The 17,889-nt window shown below is 44.9% G+C and overlaps 1 protein-coding gene across 25 annotated transcripts in view; it reads left to right on the forward strand.

The window, feature by feature from the left end:
* The window catches only part of ZNF618 (zinc finger protein 618), a 325,372-nt gene that overhangs the window by 235,689 nt on the left and 71,794 nt on the right, over positions 1–17,889 (forward strand). The window lies entirely within an intron of this gene.

The following is a 17,889-nucleotide window of genomic DNA, read 5'->3' on the forward strand; positions in this document are numbered from 1 at the left end:
TGGATCTCAGACCCAACAGGGTTAAAGTGTTAATAAAACCCTTGTTCAACTGTTATAACATTCAACAATTATGTTCTAGGGAAAAAAGAGTTTAAAAAAATGCTGTGTTTCACAGTTCTTCGTCACAGGTGGCACTGGCAGTGACCCCGGTATTTAGGTTGCCTCATACTTTCAATTATAACAGATTTCTGCGACCTTTCTTTGAGCAGCTCTCACATCTCCATTGCTTGAAGCAGGCCTTACACATTCAGCTAAGAGACAACCTTTGGGCTAGAGGAGTGCCTTCTCTTTGTCTATGAAATTCCATTCCTGTTCAGCTGAGTTGTAAACTGTTCACAATCCCCATTTCCTGTCTGCCACTTTGCATTCCACAGGGAAACACTGGCACCCTGCAAGAGACCTGCAAATGAACATCCCAAAGAGCTGGGGTGTCACAAATGCCAACCAGGAGCCCCGCACACTGTACTGAGAACTTCTGGGAGCTGCTGAAGTAGCTGTAGCTGCAGGGATGGGGAAGAGGGCTGGGATAAGCTCCTTGTTCGCTGCCAGTATCTGGAACATGGCCCAGGGTCCTTTCCCCACCTTAGTTAGAAGGGAGTTGGGCTGGGCTGGGCCGTCTATCAGCCACACCCAGGACCCAGTACATGGTGCCATTGACTCTTCCTCATCTGAGAGAACAGCTTTCTGCTGCTAACAGCTAGTGTAATTAAGTCCTGTAGCTTAGGTAGCAGCAATCTGTACACTGATGCTGCAAGGTGTATGGTTCAGCTAATGGTGCATGATGTGAAGGTTGATAAAGTTTTATGTAATTTTTTGTTTTTACGTTTTTTCCTTCCAGAAAAAACATAGGAAATTACATACAAAAAACAATATTAAAGGGAAGTGCATTTAGGTTGAAAAGTCAAGCACTTGAAAGTTAGCAAATGCCAGTTTTAGGGTTGCCCATGCAATCTTAATTCAGTCCCCGTGTGTGTCTGAATTATGCAACAGTCTTTAATTACATGACCACACACTATTTTTTGTAAAAACCCCTGCCTCATTTGGTGCACAAGATAGATATACAAGAGGTCAGAATTAAGGTGCCCGTACAATCAGATTTAGCATTTGCTAACTTTCAGCTGCTTATCTTTGCAAACTAAACAACAGTCATTGAATGTAGGTTTTTAAAATGTAATATAGGATTAAATATGGCATTGACTGTCCTTGTTAGAGGGAAAGAGTCAGTTATAGAGGTCTTGAGTTGCTGAAGTCCTCTTCTGTTCCCTTTCATACAAAACAAGACATACAAATCTCTCTTCTGCCTATCAAAGGTAACTCCAAAGAGCACTAGAATACCCTATCTGGGAGGGTGGGGAGATGTTAATATTAAAGATCGAAAATACAATTTCTGTCTGTGCCTTCTTGATTGCAACCTAGCTGCTGGGAAATTAATCTCAGTACATGATCTTATTAGCCACTTTGAGACCTGGAAATTTTTTACCAGTCTTGGACTAGAAGCATTTACTTCAGTAGAGCAAGGAGCTACACCAATTTATGCTAAGTGACCTTTTTTAGCTTTTTTTTTTAATTAATCACAGTTCTATACCATGGATTTTTCTCGTTAGCTGTGCCAGGCTCTTATTAGACAGAATGCAGAAAAGAAAGTAGGAAAGAGAAGAAATGAGGGGTTGTTTAGGATTCAGCCAAACCTGATGGACCTGATGTTGCCATCTGGTTTCTGTTCCTTACCTCAACGGGACAGAACATTTTGAGGATCAGGAAAGCAATGGCCCGGCCACACAATGGTAGATGTGCTCAGGTGTAGTATCAGCCATTAGAGCGAAGTTCATTTCCTTGAGCTGTTAAGAAACCCACCAGCCAGCTGTTCTGTGGTGTCCAGAAAAAGGAGAGGCAACTCATCCCACTCAAATGACCTGAACGTTCCAATTCCTTCCACTGCTAGCACCATACAGATCTGTTATTACAGCAACGTCGTAACTGCTACAGGAGGCTCAATGGCTCTCCAGCTCTGGTACTGTTTATGAGCAGCTACCTGAGTAGGGCTGCACTATCACCAGTGGGCAGCTCTGCCCCGGAGTGTCCCTTTCTGCCCAGGTCCTCCCCAGGGGAGAACGGTCTGGAGGCATTCTCCCCCTTCCAAGCACTGAGGGACAACTACCTGAGAGGACTGCACTGCCATTTCCTTCACTGCGTTTTTCTTTTTTTCCCCAGTCCATCTGCCCTTCCCCCTTGGCTCTCACCACGGCCCTCTTATGCGTCCATCCTCTTGCCCCTTCCCACACTGTCTCTATTTCCTCAGCCACAGTTCCCACCCGCTCTACCTGCTCCTTTCCTTCTCTCCATCCTGATCTCTCCCAACCCCCATCAACTCAAATCCAAATCCCACACCCTCCTCTGCTTCCTCCACTGCACCTTTGGTGACAGATGCCCCAGCCCTGGCCTTCCCTCCATCCTCATCATCTCCCACACCTGTCCCCCCCCCAACCACCTCCACCTCTCTGGTGTCACCCTTCCTAACCTCACGCCCATCACCTCCCTTTTTCTCTCCCTCCTCCCCTTCCCATGCTGTCTCCAGGACACCCACTGCATCTCTAAAAAGATCATATCCATCCACAACCACTTCCTGTTTCGGTCAGACCATGGTTGGGTTTTGGGCTTCTCCTCTCTTCTCCCGCTGCTTCCATGCCCTCCTGCCTCCCGCTTCTCACTCTATTTCCTCTTTGGAACAGCACTACATCAGACTCTCCTCTCTTCTCCGCCTCCACATTTTTGTCATCTACTGGCTACCTAGCTTCTCCCCACAGGCCTTCCTTTCTGATTTCAACTCCTTGTTCTCTCTCCCTCTCCTCACAGTCATCCTCTGTGACCCACCCAGTCGACCACTTTGTTGCACATTTCCTCGCCCTCATCGCTTCACTCATCCTGCAGCCCTAACCAAAAGGACCATTCACTTGACTCAGTCTTCACCAAGCACTGCTTTTTCTGTTGCTGGTCTCTTTCCGCATTGCCCATCAGCCACACCCTGTTACTCTGCCTTTTCATGACTTCCAGTCCATCAGCACTGATGGCTTCTCATTTGCTCTAGCCCCCCTCCCCCGTCTTCTCAGCCGTCTCTCCCATTGATATTGTTACTGATTCTCTCCATGCTTCTCTCACCTCAACCCTTGACTCTTTCGCCCCTCTCTTCCATCTCCGGCTCCTCTCCCCCCTGGCACAACATCTGCTTTCTGTGTTCCTGCTCTCTCTGCAGAGTGACACTGGCAGAAATCCTGTGACCAGGCTGACTGCCTCTGCTACAAATTCAGTCTCTCCTTCAGTTCTGCTATCTTCCTCGCTAAATATCTCCACTTCTCCCACTTAATTGAACCTCATGCCCACAATCCCAGTCTCCTCCTTGTTACTACATTTGGCGCACTCCAGAAACCCTCTCCTCTTCCTGTCTACACTTCTCTCTCAGCACAGGCCCTTGCCAATTTCTTCCAAGGGAAAACTGACAAAATATGATATGATCTTCCCCTTGCCTCTCCTCCTCCACCAACTCTCGCCTCCTTCTCTCATCACAGATGCAGAAGTTCTCATCTGCTCGCCTCCTCCACTTGCCCCAATGACCCCCACCCATGTCCCGAGCTCTCCTCTCTCACTCTTCTCTTTGACTACTTGCTCTTCTGTGGCTCATTCCCCTCACAATACAAATATATTTTAGTCTCTCCCATCTTAAAATACCCTCTCGTGACCCACTTGCCTCTCCAATTGCTGCCCCTTTTCCCATTCATCTCTAAACTCATTGAAAGTGCTGTTCACAATCACTGTCTGAAGTTCCTCTCCTCCAGTTCCAGCCTAGACTCTCTCCAGTCTATCTTCCTCCCCTTGCATGCCAATGAAACAGCTGTCACCAGTCTCCTCTGACCCCTTCTTAGCCAAAGCTCAGAACCAATACTCCATCTTCATCCTCCTTGACAGCTTGACCTTCTGCAGTCCACCTTGCTCTTCTTCATGGAATCTTGCTCTCCTTTGGCTTCCCATAACACCATCCTCTCCTGGTTCTCCTCCTAGCTTTTTAATTCCTCCTTCAGCATGTCCTTCAGAGGATCCTCCTTATTTGTTCCCCAGCTTTCTGTGGGGGTTCCACAGGGCTCTGTCCTTGGTTCCCTTTCCTTTTCTTCTCCCTCTATCCCTTATCTCTGGGTAATCTCATCTGCAAACACCAGTTCAGCCACCATGTGTATGCTGACATCTCATAGGTCTGCCTCTCTGCTCCAGACCGGTCTCCTTCTGTACAAACTAAAATCTTAACCTGACTTTCTGACGTCTCCTTCTGGTTGTCTAGCCAGTTAGATGGAGCTCTGCATGGCTACAACAGAGCCCTGAATCTTCCCCCCACCAACAAGCCCTCTGTGCTACCGCCTTTCTTCATCAACACCGCCATCCTGCCTGTCGCTCTGGCTCATAAGCTGAGCGTCATCTTCAACCTCTCAGTAGGTCCTCACATTCGGGCTCTGTCTAAACCTTGCTGATGCCTTCTGCATAACATAACTAAAGTACGGCTTTTCTTAACCATCTGCATGTCTAAAATTCTCATTCAGGCTCTCATCATCTCAGGTCTTGATTACTATAACATCCTTCTCTCTAGCACTTGACAAATACATGTAGTCCTGCCCCACTCGTATCCATTAAAAATGCTGCTGCAAAGATTGTTTTCCTAATCTGTTGCTTTATCTCTCCTCCTCCTGTATCACAAACATAGATTCATAGATACTCAAGTCAGAAGGGACCATTATGATCATCTAGGCCGACCTCTTGCACAACACAGGCCACAGAATCTCACCCACCCACTCCTGCGAAAAACCTCTCACCTATGTCTGAGCTATTGAAGTCCTCAGATCATGGTTTAAAGACTTCAAGGTGCAGATAATCCTCCAGCAAGTGACTCATGCGCCATGCTACAGAGGAAGGCGAAAAACCTCCAGGGCCTCTTCCAATCTGCCCTGGAGGAAAATTCCTTCCCGACCCCATTTATGGCTATCAGCTAAACCCTGAGCATGTGGGCAAGATTCACCAGCCAGATACCCAGGAAAGAATTTTCTGTAGTAACTTAGATCCCACCCCATCTAACATCCCATCACAGGCCATTGGGCCTATTTACCATGAATATTTAAAGATCAATTAATTACCAAAATCATGTTATCCCATCATATCATCTCCTCCATAAACTTATTGAGTTTAATCTTAAAGCCAGATAGGTCTTTTGCCCCCACTGCTTCCCTTGGAAGGCTATTCCGAAACGTCACTCGTCTGATGGTTAGAAACCTTCATCTAATTTCAAGTCTAAACTTCCCAATGACCAGTTTATATCCATTTGTTCTTGTGTCCACATTGGTACTGAGCTTAAATAATTCCTCTCCCTCTCCGGTATTTATCCCTCTGATATATTTACAGAGAGCAATCATATCTCCCCTCCACCTTCTTTTAGTTAGGCTAAACAAGCCAAGCTCCTTGAATCTCCTTTCATAAGACAGGTTTTCCATTCCTCGGATCATCCTAGTAGCCCTTCTCTGTACCTGTTCCAGTTTGAATTCATCCTTTTTAAACATGGGATACCAGAACTGCACACAGTATTCTAGGTGAGGTCTCACCAGTGCCTTGTATAACTAAAACCTCCTTATCTCTACTGGAAATACCTCGCCTGATGCATCCCAAGACCGCATTAGCTTTTTTCACGGCCATAACACATTGGCGGCTCATAGTCATCCTGTGATCAACCAATACTCCAAGGTCCTTCTCCTCCTCCGTTACTTCTAATTGATGTGTCCCCAGCTTATAACTAAAATTCTTGTTGTTAATCCCTAAATGCATAACCTTACACTTCTCACTATTCAATTTCATCCTATTACTATTACTCCAGTTTACAAGGTCATCCAAATCTTCCTGTCTGTTTTCCCGGTCCTTCTCTAAATTGGCAACACCTCCCAGCTTTGTTTCATCCACAAACTTTATTAGCACACTCCCACTTTTTGTGCCAAGGTCAGTATTAAAAAGATTAAATAAGATTGGTCCCAAAACTGATCCCTGAGGAACTCCACTGGTAACCTCCCTCCAGCCTGACAGTTCACCTTTCAGTAGGACCCGCTGTAGTCTCCCTGTTAACCAATTCCTTCTCCACCTTTCAATTTCCATATTGATCCCCATCTTTTCCAATTTAACTAATAATTCCCCATGTGGCCCGGTATCAAACGCCTTACTGAAATCTAGGTAAATTAGATCCACTGCATTTCCTTTGTCTAAAAAATCTGTTACTTTCTCAAAGAAGGAGATTAGGTTGGTTTGGCACGATCTACCTTTTGTAAAACCATGTTGTATTTTGTCCCATTTACCATTGACTTCAACGTCCTTAACTACTTTCTCCTTCAAAATTTTTTCCAAGATCTTGCATACTACAGATGTCAAATTAACAGGCCTGTAGTTACCAGGATCACTTTTTTTTTTTTCCTTTCTTAAAAATAGGAACTATGTTAGCAATTCTCCAGTCATACAGTACAACCCCTGAGTTTACAGATTCATTAAAAATTCTTGCTAGTGGGCTGGAATTTCATGTGCCAATTCCTTTAATATTCTTGGATAAAGATTATCTGGGCCCCCCGATTTAATCCCATTAAACTGTTCGAGTTTCGCTTCTACCTCAGATATGATAATATCTACCTCCATATCCTCATTCCCATTTGTCGTACTACCATTATCCCTAAGATCCTCTTTAGCCTTATTAAAGACTGAGGCAAAGTATTTGTTTAGATATTGGGCCAAGCCTAGATTATCCTTGACCTCCACTCCATCCTCAGTGTTTAGCAGTCCCACTTCTTCTTTTTGTTTTCTTCTTATTTATATGTCTATAGAACCTTTTACTATTGGTTTTAATTCCCTTTGCAAGGTCCAACTTTACTTGACTTTTAGCCTGTCTCACTTTATCCCTACGTGTTCTGACCTCAATAAGGTAGCTTTCCTTGCTGATCCCTCCCATCTTCCACTCCCTGTAGGCTTTGTGCTTTTTCTTAGTCACCTCTCTGAGATGCTTGCTCATCCAGCTTGGTCTACAACTCCTGCCTATGAATTTTTCCTCTTTCTTGGGATGCAAGCTTCCGATAGTTTCTGCAGCTTTGATTTAAAGTAACCCTAGGCCTCTTTTGCCTTTAGATCCATAAATTCTTCAGTCCAATCCACTTCACTAACTAATTTTTGAAAGTCAACCCTTTTGAAATCAAAAACCCTAGTTGAGGATTTATTTTTGTTAATCCTTCCGTACAGTTTGAACTGAATTAGCTCATGATCACTTGAACCAAGATTATCCCCAACAACCATTTATTTTATGAGGTCCTCACTACTCACCAAAACCAAATCTAAAATGGCATCCCCTCTAGTCAGTTCAGCAACTACTTGATGAAGAAATCCATCAGCTATCGCATCTAGGAAAATCTGAGCCCTGTTGTTATTACTAGCACTCGTCCTCCAGTCTATATCTGGGAAGTTAAAGTCTCCCATGATCACGCAGTTTCCATTAGTATTTACTTCATTAAAAAATTAAAAAGGGCTCTATCCATATCCAAATTAGATCCTGGTGGTCTATAGCACACCCCAAGCACTATCCCAGGGGAGGCTCTAATAGTTTTCTTCCCCAGTGTAATTTTTGCCCAGACGGACTCTGTCTTATCCATTGCATCACTTCTTATTTCTTTACATTCTATCTCATCATTGATATACAATGCTACTCCACCACCTTTACCTCTATTTCTGTCTTTCCTAAACAGCACATACCCTTCAATACCTGTAGTCCAGTCATGACTACTATTCCACCATGTTTCTGTTATCCCTATAATATCTGCTTTCACTTCCTGCCCCAGTAGCTCTAGTTCCTCCATTTTGTTACCTAGGCTCCTCGCATTAGTGTACAAATATCTTAATTTTTTCTGTTTGGCCTCGCTCACATTCTGTACACAATTAGGCACGGACATTCTACAGCCAGTATCACTTATTAGACTGGTACCCACACTGCCCTTCCTCCTTATATACATTCTCCTACCCACAGCTGTATCCTTTCTTACTTTGTTTTCTTCCCTCTCAATGCTAAAATCCAGCATGGAGATTACCTGGACATCTCCCAATCATCTCCCCCAAATTCCTAGTTTAAAGCTCTCTTAATCAGTTGTGCCAGCTTCCATCCTAGAAGTCCATTTCCTTCCCTACTCAGATGAAGTCCATCCCGAGAGAACTGTCCTCTGTCCACGAATGCCTCCCAGTGGCCATACATTCCAAAGCCCTCCTTATAGCACCACTGCCTAAGGCATCTGTTGATAGTCATAATCTTGTCACACCTTTGTTGCCCTTTTCTAGGAACAGGCAGAATCCCACTAAAGATCACCTGAGCCTCGATTTCCTTAAGCGTCTTCCCCAGCCTAGCATAGTGTCCCTTAATATTTTCCAGCGAGAATCTAGCTGTATCATTTGTTCTCACATGAAGGATAATTAGGGGATTCTTTCCTGCTCCCTTTAGGATCCTTTTCAACCTCAGGTCTACATCCCATATCTTAGCACCTGGAAGACAGCACATCCTTCTATTCTCAGGATCAGCTCTGGTTACAGGCCTGTCTATTCTTCTCAGTAAAGAGTCCCCGATCGCATAGACCTGCCTTTTCCTGGTGATGGTGCTATTCTCCAGTCTCTCCCCGGTTCCCTCTGGCTGCAAGTTCTTTCCATTCCTATTCTCCCTTGTAATCCTCTTCAGCCCATCCTGTATCCTCTTGCGACTCATATTTGGTGTAGTCTCCATTGATCCTTCCCCTTTTCCTATAGGACTAGCCTCTCTTCTCTTCTTTCTTGCTCTTCCACCTTCAGTGACTACCTGCTGAGCCCCTTCTTCATTTTCCAACTCTGCACACCTGTTCTTGAGCTCTGTTTCTCCTTCCCTAGCCCATCTTTTCCTCTGCCCGGTTCTTTTAGTCACATACTTCCACTGACCACTTTCCTCACCCAGTCTCCCCTCAAAATTCCTTAGTCCTGCTTCCATCTGCAATTTTGAGCTTTTCCCTTCATATACCTCATGTCTTTGCTCCATAATCTGCTCAAACCCCTTTCTAAACTCAACCAGACTTTCCACCTGCATCTCCAAACCTCAGATCTTTTCCTCCATCAGCTCTATCAGATGGCATTTCATGCAGACAAAACTCTTACCAGGTCCCCTCTCCAGGATCATGTACATACCACAGCTTCCACATCCAGTCATCCTCAATGTGTCTTCCACTACAGGAGTCACTCCCACTGCTGCCTCCGTATCTGTCACAGCCTTCCCCCCTAAATCGTGTTAATCTGGGAAACACAAACCGCACCAAAACACCATCCCCCACAGCAAAACCAAACCCCAAACAAGCACCACAACACAAACTCGCCTGTTTAGAGCTCTGTTTGCTGGCTCCTGTGCCGCTGCCTGACTGACTGGCTACCTTTATAGGACCCCTAGTCAGAGAAGCCCCGCCCCCTAATCAGGGCTCAACTTCTCTCCCAGCACAAAGCCCCTACAAGTCTTACACATACAAATAATACAAATACAAAATCAAATACAAATACCTTCTCCTCCAACAGAACTCCCACTCAACTCCCCTGTTTACAGCTCTCTTTGCTAGCTCCTGTGCTGCTACAGCTGTCTGCTTTCCCTCACTTTCATGGCCCTTCCTGGTCTATCATTCAAAATCATTTTGATTGTATTCTATTCTACCTATCATCTCTCATCTGCTGTCAAATTTTCATCTCCTGCCTCCAATTGGCTTATAACAGCAACCTCCATTTCCCCACTGTTAAATTTTCACACAGCACCTTTGTGCTTTCTTCTGTTCTGCCCTTCATGCTTGGGAGGAGCTCCCCATAAGCTTCCTCAGAACTAACTCATTGTCCTCCTCCAAAATGCTACTCAACACTTCCCTTTACTGTCATACTTACAAAAAACAAAACAAAACAAAACACCCACCTTAGGCTGTTAATTTGCTGAAACCACACTTCCCATCATGCTGAGCAATATTTTCTGTTTTCTTGTACTTCCCCATCTGCCTGTATGCATCTGTTTTCTCTTGTCCTGTATTTCCCAGGGGAAAGAGACAAGGTATAACACAATCCAATGGCTGGAAGTTGAATCTAGACAATTTTTGATTGGAAATAAGTCATATTTTTTAATGGTGAGAATAGTTAATCATTGGAATAACTTACCATGGGTCGTGGTGACCTGACCATTTTAAAATCAAGTTTGGCTGTTTTTTAAAATGTTCGGCTCTAGGAATTATTTTGGGGGCAGTTCTCTGGCCTCTGCTATTCGGATGGTCAGACTAATGAATCTGTAGATCTCAGTGGTCCCTTCAGGCCTTGGAATCTCTAGATTCATATGATCTACGAAAATCTATACTGAGATTGCCACCTGTCTGGGGCAGGGACCATCTTTTTATTGTGTTTGTACAGCACCTGACATGATGGATCCTGATCCATGACTGGGGCTCCTAGGTGCTGCGGTCATACAAAAAATAAACCATTTGAAATAAGAGGTCAGGCTGGATTTTGTTATCTGCCATCCATAACAAATCCCTTTGCTTGTGGCACCACCAGTGGCCAGCTCTTGGACAAACCCCACTACATCCACCACATGGTAAATGCCAAGAAGCCCGACACACAGAGCCCAGCTTACCCAGTAGCCTTTCTTTAAACCCAAATCAATGGATGGGCACTGGGTGCCTCCCCCAGTTACTCTAACAAGTAACATCATTACTTAAATTCTAGGGCAAACAATGAGGAAGAACTTTCCTAAAACAGCTATGTTAGGTATAAGGTTGTCTCAATCTGGCCAACCTCAGAAGTTCAAAAATCCTGACTCAGACCCCCAAAATCATGAGATTGGCCCAGAAATCACAGGCCTTTTTTAAAAAAAGAATAAATTCTGTTTTTTAGTCTTTGTTCTGATTTTTGAACTCCCTCTGCCCACTTCCACAGTGTGTGACAACTACAGCATTCCCAACTTGAACATTTTATATTGAGTGAAGCAAATTTGGCCTCCACCTCAGAAGCTCTCACTAAAGAACACAAACAGGATTGTAGCCCCCTGGTGCTAAGCACTGTATAAACACATAGTAGGAGACAGTGTCTGCCCTTCATTTGCTGATCATCAAATGCAAAGCTAGTGGTCAACTGATGACATAGGATCTGGAACTCATCAAATGCATATCACACATAGGGGCCACCAAACATCTATTTGTTGGGAATAGGGCTGTCAAGCGATCAAAAAAATTAATTGTGCAATTAATTGAACTGTTAAACAATAATAGAATACCATTCATTTACATATTTTGGATGTTTTCTACATTTTCAAATATTTTGATTTCAATTACAACATAAAAGAAAAGGAGTACTTGTGGCACCTTAGAGACTAACAAATTTATTTGAGCATAAGCTTTCGTGAGCTACAGCTCACTTCATCAGATGCTGTAGCTCATGAAAGCTTATGCTCAAATAAATTTGTTAGTCTCTAACGTGCCATAAGTACTCCTTTTCTTTTTTGCGAATACAGACTAACACGGCTGCTATGCTGAAACCAATTACAACATAGAATGCAAAGTGTACAGTGCTCAATTTATATTTATTTTTGATACAAATATTTGCACTGTAAAAAAACAAAAGAAATAGTATCTTTCCATTCTCCCATTGCAAGTACTGTAGTGCAATCACTTCATCATGAAAGCTGAATTTATAAATGTAGAATTATGTAAAAAAGCAATCAAACCCTGCATTCAAAAATAAAACAATGTAAAACTTCAGAGCCTACAAGTCTATTCAGTCCTACTTCTTGTTCAGCCAATCGCTGAGACAAACAAGTTTTTTTTACATTTGAAGGGGGTAATGCTGCCCACTTCTTGTTCGCAATGTCACCTGAAAGTGAGAACAAGCATTCACATGGCACTGTTTTAGCCAGCATCACAAGGTATTTACGTGCCAAATGCCCTAAAGATTCATATGTCCCTTAATGCTTCAACCACCATTCCACAGGACGTGTCCATTCTGCTGACGGGTTCTGCTCGATAACTATTCAAAGCAGCACAGACCAATGCATGTTCATTTTCATCATCTGAATCAGATGCCACCAGCAGAAGGTTGATTTTCTTTTTTGGAGGTTCAGGTTCTGTAGTTTCTGCATCGGAGTGCTGCTCTTTTAAGACTTGTGAAAGCATGCTCCACACCTCGTCCCTCTCAGATTTTGGAAGGCACTTCAGATTCTTAAATCTTGGGTTGAATGCTCTAACTATCTTTAGAAATCTCACATTGGTATTGTGACAGGATCGAGCCAGATGGCTATAGGAGAGTAATAGAAGGCAGATATATTAGCCCCAGGCTAAGTAGGTCCCTTTTCCCTGGGTAAGGTAATAGGAAAGGTTCCAGAACAATCAGGAACCTTGTGGAGACAATTAAGACAGGCTGATTAGAATATCTGCAGCCAATCAAGAAGCTGCTAGAATCAATTAAGGAAGGCTAATCAGGGCATCTGGGTTTTAAAAAGGAGCTCACTTCAGTTTGTGGTGTGCGTGTGAGGAACTGGCAGTGAGAACGTGGACTGTTGGAGGACTGAGGTGTACAAGTATTATCAGACACCAGGAGGAAGGTCCTATGTTGAGGATAAAGAAGGTGTTGGGAGGAGGCCATGGGGAAGTAGCCCAGGGAGTTGTAGCTGTCACACAGCTGTTCCAGGAGGTGCTCTAGACAGCTGCATCCCACAGGGCCCTGGGCTGGAACCTGGAGTAGAGGGCGGGCCTGGGTTCCCCCCAAATCCTCCCAACTCCTGGTCAGACACAGGAGTCGTCGACCTGGACTGTGGGTTCAGAAAAATGGCCAACCTGAGAGCTGCTGTAAAGCTCCAAGGTGAGCAAATCCGCCAATAAGTGCAAGACCCACCAAGGTAGAGCAGTAACTTTGTCACAGCTGGTGTTGGAGGTGGGATCTGGTGTCCAAAGCATGGCGGAAGAAGGAGGGTGTTTGGAAGGAAGAAAAAAAAAAAAGGGAAGAGGGTCTATTTTTTTTTCACCACAATGGAGGAGGTAGTGCGGGCACTGATACAGGCCACGGATGCCCAGCAGGAGGCTACTCGTGTCCAGGCAGCTGCCCAAAAGGAGGCAGTGCAGCTGCAGTAAGAAATTAATCACCTGCTGATGGACAAGGCTACTCAAGACCGGGCTATGTTGCGGGAACTGGTAAACCAGGTAAAGGCCCTTACAGAGCTGAACTGCGGCCATAGTTTGAAAGTATCTTGTCTCCTCATTGGTCATTGTGGTCAGGTGCCAGCGAGGTTATCCTAGCTTCTTAACCCTTTACAGGTGAAAGGATTTTTCCTCTAGCTAGGAGTGATTTTAAAGGTGTTTACCCTTCCCTTTATATTTGACAGTGTCATTCAATCCCCGATGAAAATGGTAGACTTAAGCCACCTCGTTCTAATCTGTATTGGTGTCCAGGTGCTGAAAGTGGGCTGTGCAGGTGGAGACAGGTCCCGAACCCTGGGTGAGGAACTATAGGGCTGCTTTGCCAGTATGGAGCTGGTTGGGATCATCAAATACGAGCGAGAAGAAACAAATGAAGTCCTCAAAGCAGCCCACCATTAAAATTGTAGAATATCAGGGTTGGAAGGGACCTCAGGAGATCATCTAGTCCAATCCCCTGCTCAAAGCAGGACCAATCCCCAACTAAATCATCCCAGCCAGGATGTCAAGCCTGACCTTAAAAACCTTAAAGGAAGGAGATTCCACCACCACCCTAGTTAACGCATTCCAGTGCTTCACCACCCTCCTAGTGAAAAAAGTTTGTCCTAATATCCAACCTAAACCTCCCCCACTGCAACTTGAGACCATTACTCCTTGTTCTGTCATCTGCTACCACTGAGAACAGTCTAGATCCATCCTCTTTGGAACCTCCTTTCAGGTAGTTGAAAGCAGCTATCAAATCCCCCCTCATTCTTCTCTTCTGCAGACTAAACAATCCCAGTTCCCTCAGCCTCTCCTCGTAAGTCATGTGTTCCAGTCCCCTAATCATTTTTGTTGCCTTCCACTGGATGCTTTCCAATTTTTCCACATCCTTCTTGTAGTGTGGGGCCCAAAACTGGACACAGTCCTCCAGATGAGGCCTCATCTGATGTCAAATAGAGGGGAACGATCACATCCCTCCATCTGCTAGCAATGCCCCTACTTATACATCCCAAAATGCCATTGGCCTTCTTGGCAACAAGGGCACACTGTTGACTCAGATCCAGCTTCTTGTCCACTGTAACCCCTAGGTCCTTTTCTGCAGAACTGCTGCCTAGCCATTCGATCCCTAGTCTGTAGCGGTGCATGGGATTCTTCCGTCGTAAGTGCACGACTCTGCACTTGTCCTTGTTGAACCTCCTCAGATTTCTTTTGGCCGAATCCTCTAATTTGTCTAGGTCCCTCTGTATCCTATCCCTACCCTCCAGCATATCTACCTCTCCTTCCAGTTTAGTGTCATCTGCAAACTTGCTGAGGGTGCAATCCACGCCGTCCTCCAGATCATTAATGAAGATATTGAACAAAACCAGCCCCAGGACCGACTCTTGGGGCACTCCACTTGACATGGAGCCATTGATCACTACCCGTTGAGCCCGACGATCTAGCCAGCTTTCTATCCACCTTATAGTCCATTCATCCAGCCCATGCTACTTTAACTTGCTGGCAAGAATACTGTGGGTTGGCCTGTTCCAGGATGGGTGAGGCCCAATCCTAGGGCTTCTCTGAACAGCAGGCTGATAACCAGCTTCACTTTCATCTGGTCCGTCTTGGAGGATGGCTGCATCAGGAACAGCAAGCAGCACTATTTAATAAACCCTCAGAACTTGTGGTGGTCACCATCAAACCATTCCAGCAAGAGGATTTTTCAGACCACATTCTGGGGCTGCTGCCTTGGGTGGGCCCAAGGGTTCTGGAGTAGTCGGGACCTGTGCTGAGAAGGAGGTGTTCTCTAACTGCAGCTGGGCAATTTGGTTTGGGAGGTTCTGGAATATGGATGCCGTCTTCAGGGCTGTAGCACTCAGGTGCTCCATCAAGGCTCTAAGGCCCAGTACAGTGGAGTTTGTGCAAATTGTCAGGCACTGCCTCCCAGTAGTCAGGTCTAGCGGTTGGAGCTGATGTAGGGTCAGGACTGGGCCTAGAGGTGGCGCTAGAATCAAGATCCGGGACAGGTTGGAGTCAAACCCCAGATCAGAGTCCATAGCCAAGCTAGAATCAGTACTGGAGTCAGAGTCCAAGTGCAATCCAGGGGTTGAAGCCAGGTGGTCAGAGTCCAGGTACAAGCCAACTCCATATCGGAGCTGGGTCCGGATACAGGCCAAAAGTTGAAGCTAGGTGATCAGAGTTTGAGGGTCCAGGGAGGATCAGGAAGCATAGGCAAGGCCAGAGTGGGTCAGTAACAGGGGTGGAGTAAGATCAGAATAGGGCAAAGATAAGACTGGAACACGGCTTGGGCAAGGCTGGGGCAGGAACAGGATCAGGATCAAGAGCAGGCTGGAGTATATGATACACTGCGAGGCAGTAGGAGGGTTCCTGGCCAGGTGGTAGGGCTGTTGCAAAGACTGATCTGCAGTCCTGGTGAGGCTGGGGAAATACTTGAGCCTGAGGGTCATCTGACTCAGGCTCTACTCCAGGATAGGCTGCTGCTGAGTTGTTGCTGCATGCCTGACTGACTGGTGACTCTGCAGCTCTGTTGGAGGGGCACCTATTGAGTTCCTGGGGGCAGGTGGATGCAAGCCCACCCACTTGTAAAGGCCCCTCCCCCAGCCTAAGGGGAGGAGCTACTGAATCCAGGGCTCAAGTAAATTCAGGGGAAAATAAATGAGAAAACAGGGACAGGAGTAAGTGTCACAAGGTCAAAAGCAGAAAGCCAGAGGGGGACACCAAGCAGAGAACCGTGAACAGCATCCATTGCTCCTAAAAGGCATTCAGGAGGTCAGTGGATGCGGCCCAGAGGAACTCTGCCTGGATACTGTGGTTAGATGTTGATAGATGTTTGACTGCATGTGTCTGTTCCCTCCCTATGCCACCCCAGTCCTGCGCAGACAGCTGGCACAGCAGACCTCAAGCGAACTGCCCAATGACCACAAGATCTGTTAAGGGACAAAGGCACCCAGACAGGTTTATTGTCAACATAGCACAGTGCTAATATCCCACAAACTCTATCAGACCACTAATACATGTATGCCCGTAACAATGGACCAGCTCAGTGAACAGCAAGACTTTCTGTTCCTCCCTAGGCCAGACAAAGATACTCCCTCTGAAATATATCTTTATACCCCAGTACAAATAAGTTAGTAAAATATCGGGATGTTCTGGTACCATTTGATATTGGGATGTGTTTGCGTGAGTACTCTGTGACTAGCACTTCGTAGGAATGTGTATTTCTGCAATATCAGCCCTGTTCTTGCCAGATTCTGTAAGCAGGTCTGCCTCATAACAGGCCTACAATACAAGGGCTTATGTCTCAGGCTCTCTTCCTACTACAGATATGTGACTTAAGGGAGGAGCGGAAATAGGCCCCATAGACACAGAGCACTTCCCTGTCCAACATCCTCCTCCTGGTTGATGAATGGCGACCTTGACCAGTGCCAGGAGGAGGTTGAGGAGGAGGTCTCGTAACTTTGTGGGGCCACGGATGGGGTGTGCATAGAGCACACTGACTGTCATGCAGATGGATTTTGCTTCTTTCTCTGTAGTTCTGGGTAACATTTCTTTAGGTTTCACTCTTGTTTTTCTCTTTCCAGGTGGTGCCCATATTATCACTTGCAGTGAAAGTTGTGTTGGTGTCATCCTTAACGCATATCCTAAATATGACATCATCTTACCATATTTGATGCTTTAGATTGGTTTGCTCTATTTAGAATTTCTGATGTTACAAGAAACTCTTTCCAATGGAGTCTGAAGATCTACCATGGGTGTTTACTTTGAAATGAATTGATCTTCTTATCAATTTCTCTTGTCAATTTCCATGACTGCTCCATGAAGGAGGATAGACATGATGCTGATCTTAAAAATGTATATTTTTTGTCAGTGCCAATCACTTTTCAAGTTTTTATTTGCTGCTTTTTGATATTTGTTGCTTGACAATTAGCATGGTGTCACCATCATGACACATCTCACTCCCTAAATATGTAAAATGACTTACTTCTAGTGTTTTTTCATCCACTCTAATGTTTACCTTCCGGCCATTGATAACCATCTATTTTGTCTTTCGCTTGTTGATGAAAAAACCAACTTGTTTTGCGCTATCTGCCAAACCTGGGTCTTTTCTTCTATTAAGCAAAGTGTTGGCCTAAACAGGACAATGTCATCAGCAAAAATGAGGTCATCCAATTGTGCTTCATCATTTGTTCATAACATTCCTCGGTTGATTTCTGCCGTTACTTTCCTCATGATATAATCAATGACTGGTGCAAACATTAGGGGAACATAATACAACATTGCCTTCCTCCAGTTGCCACTGTAAATCATTAGATGATGTAACCATCTCTGATTGCATACTCAGCAATATCATATAGATCCTTGATGATTCTAATTATTTTTGCTGCACTGTGTATGCTGTCAAAAGCTGTCTGGAAATCTATAAAATTTATCACAAGAGGTGCTTTGTTCTGTAATATGTCTGAGAACAACAATAGGTCTACACATGATATCAGTGGTCTAAAATCTGTTTGTTCCACTCTAAGGTGAAGGTTTGTTTGTTTGTTGATACATTCCACGATAATGTTGGACCTGATGTTTCCCAGGCACGGAGAGTAATGTGATTCCTCTATGGTTAGTGCAATTGGTAAGGTCATCCTTCCATGGC

Source organism: Dermochelys coriacea, chromosome 16 (assembly GCF_009764565.3).
Source record: "Dermochelys coriacea isolate rDerCor1 chromosome 16, rDerCor1.pri.v4, whole genome shotgun sequence".
In the NCBI taxonomy this organism is placed as follows: Eukaryota; Metazoa; Chordata; order Testudines; family Dermochelyidae; genus Dermochelys; species Dermochelys coriacea.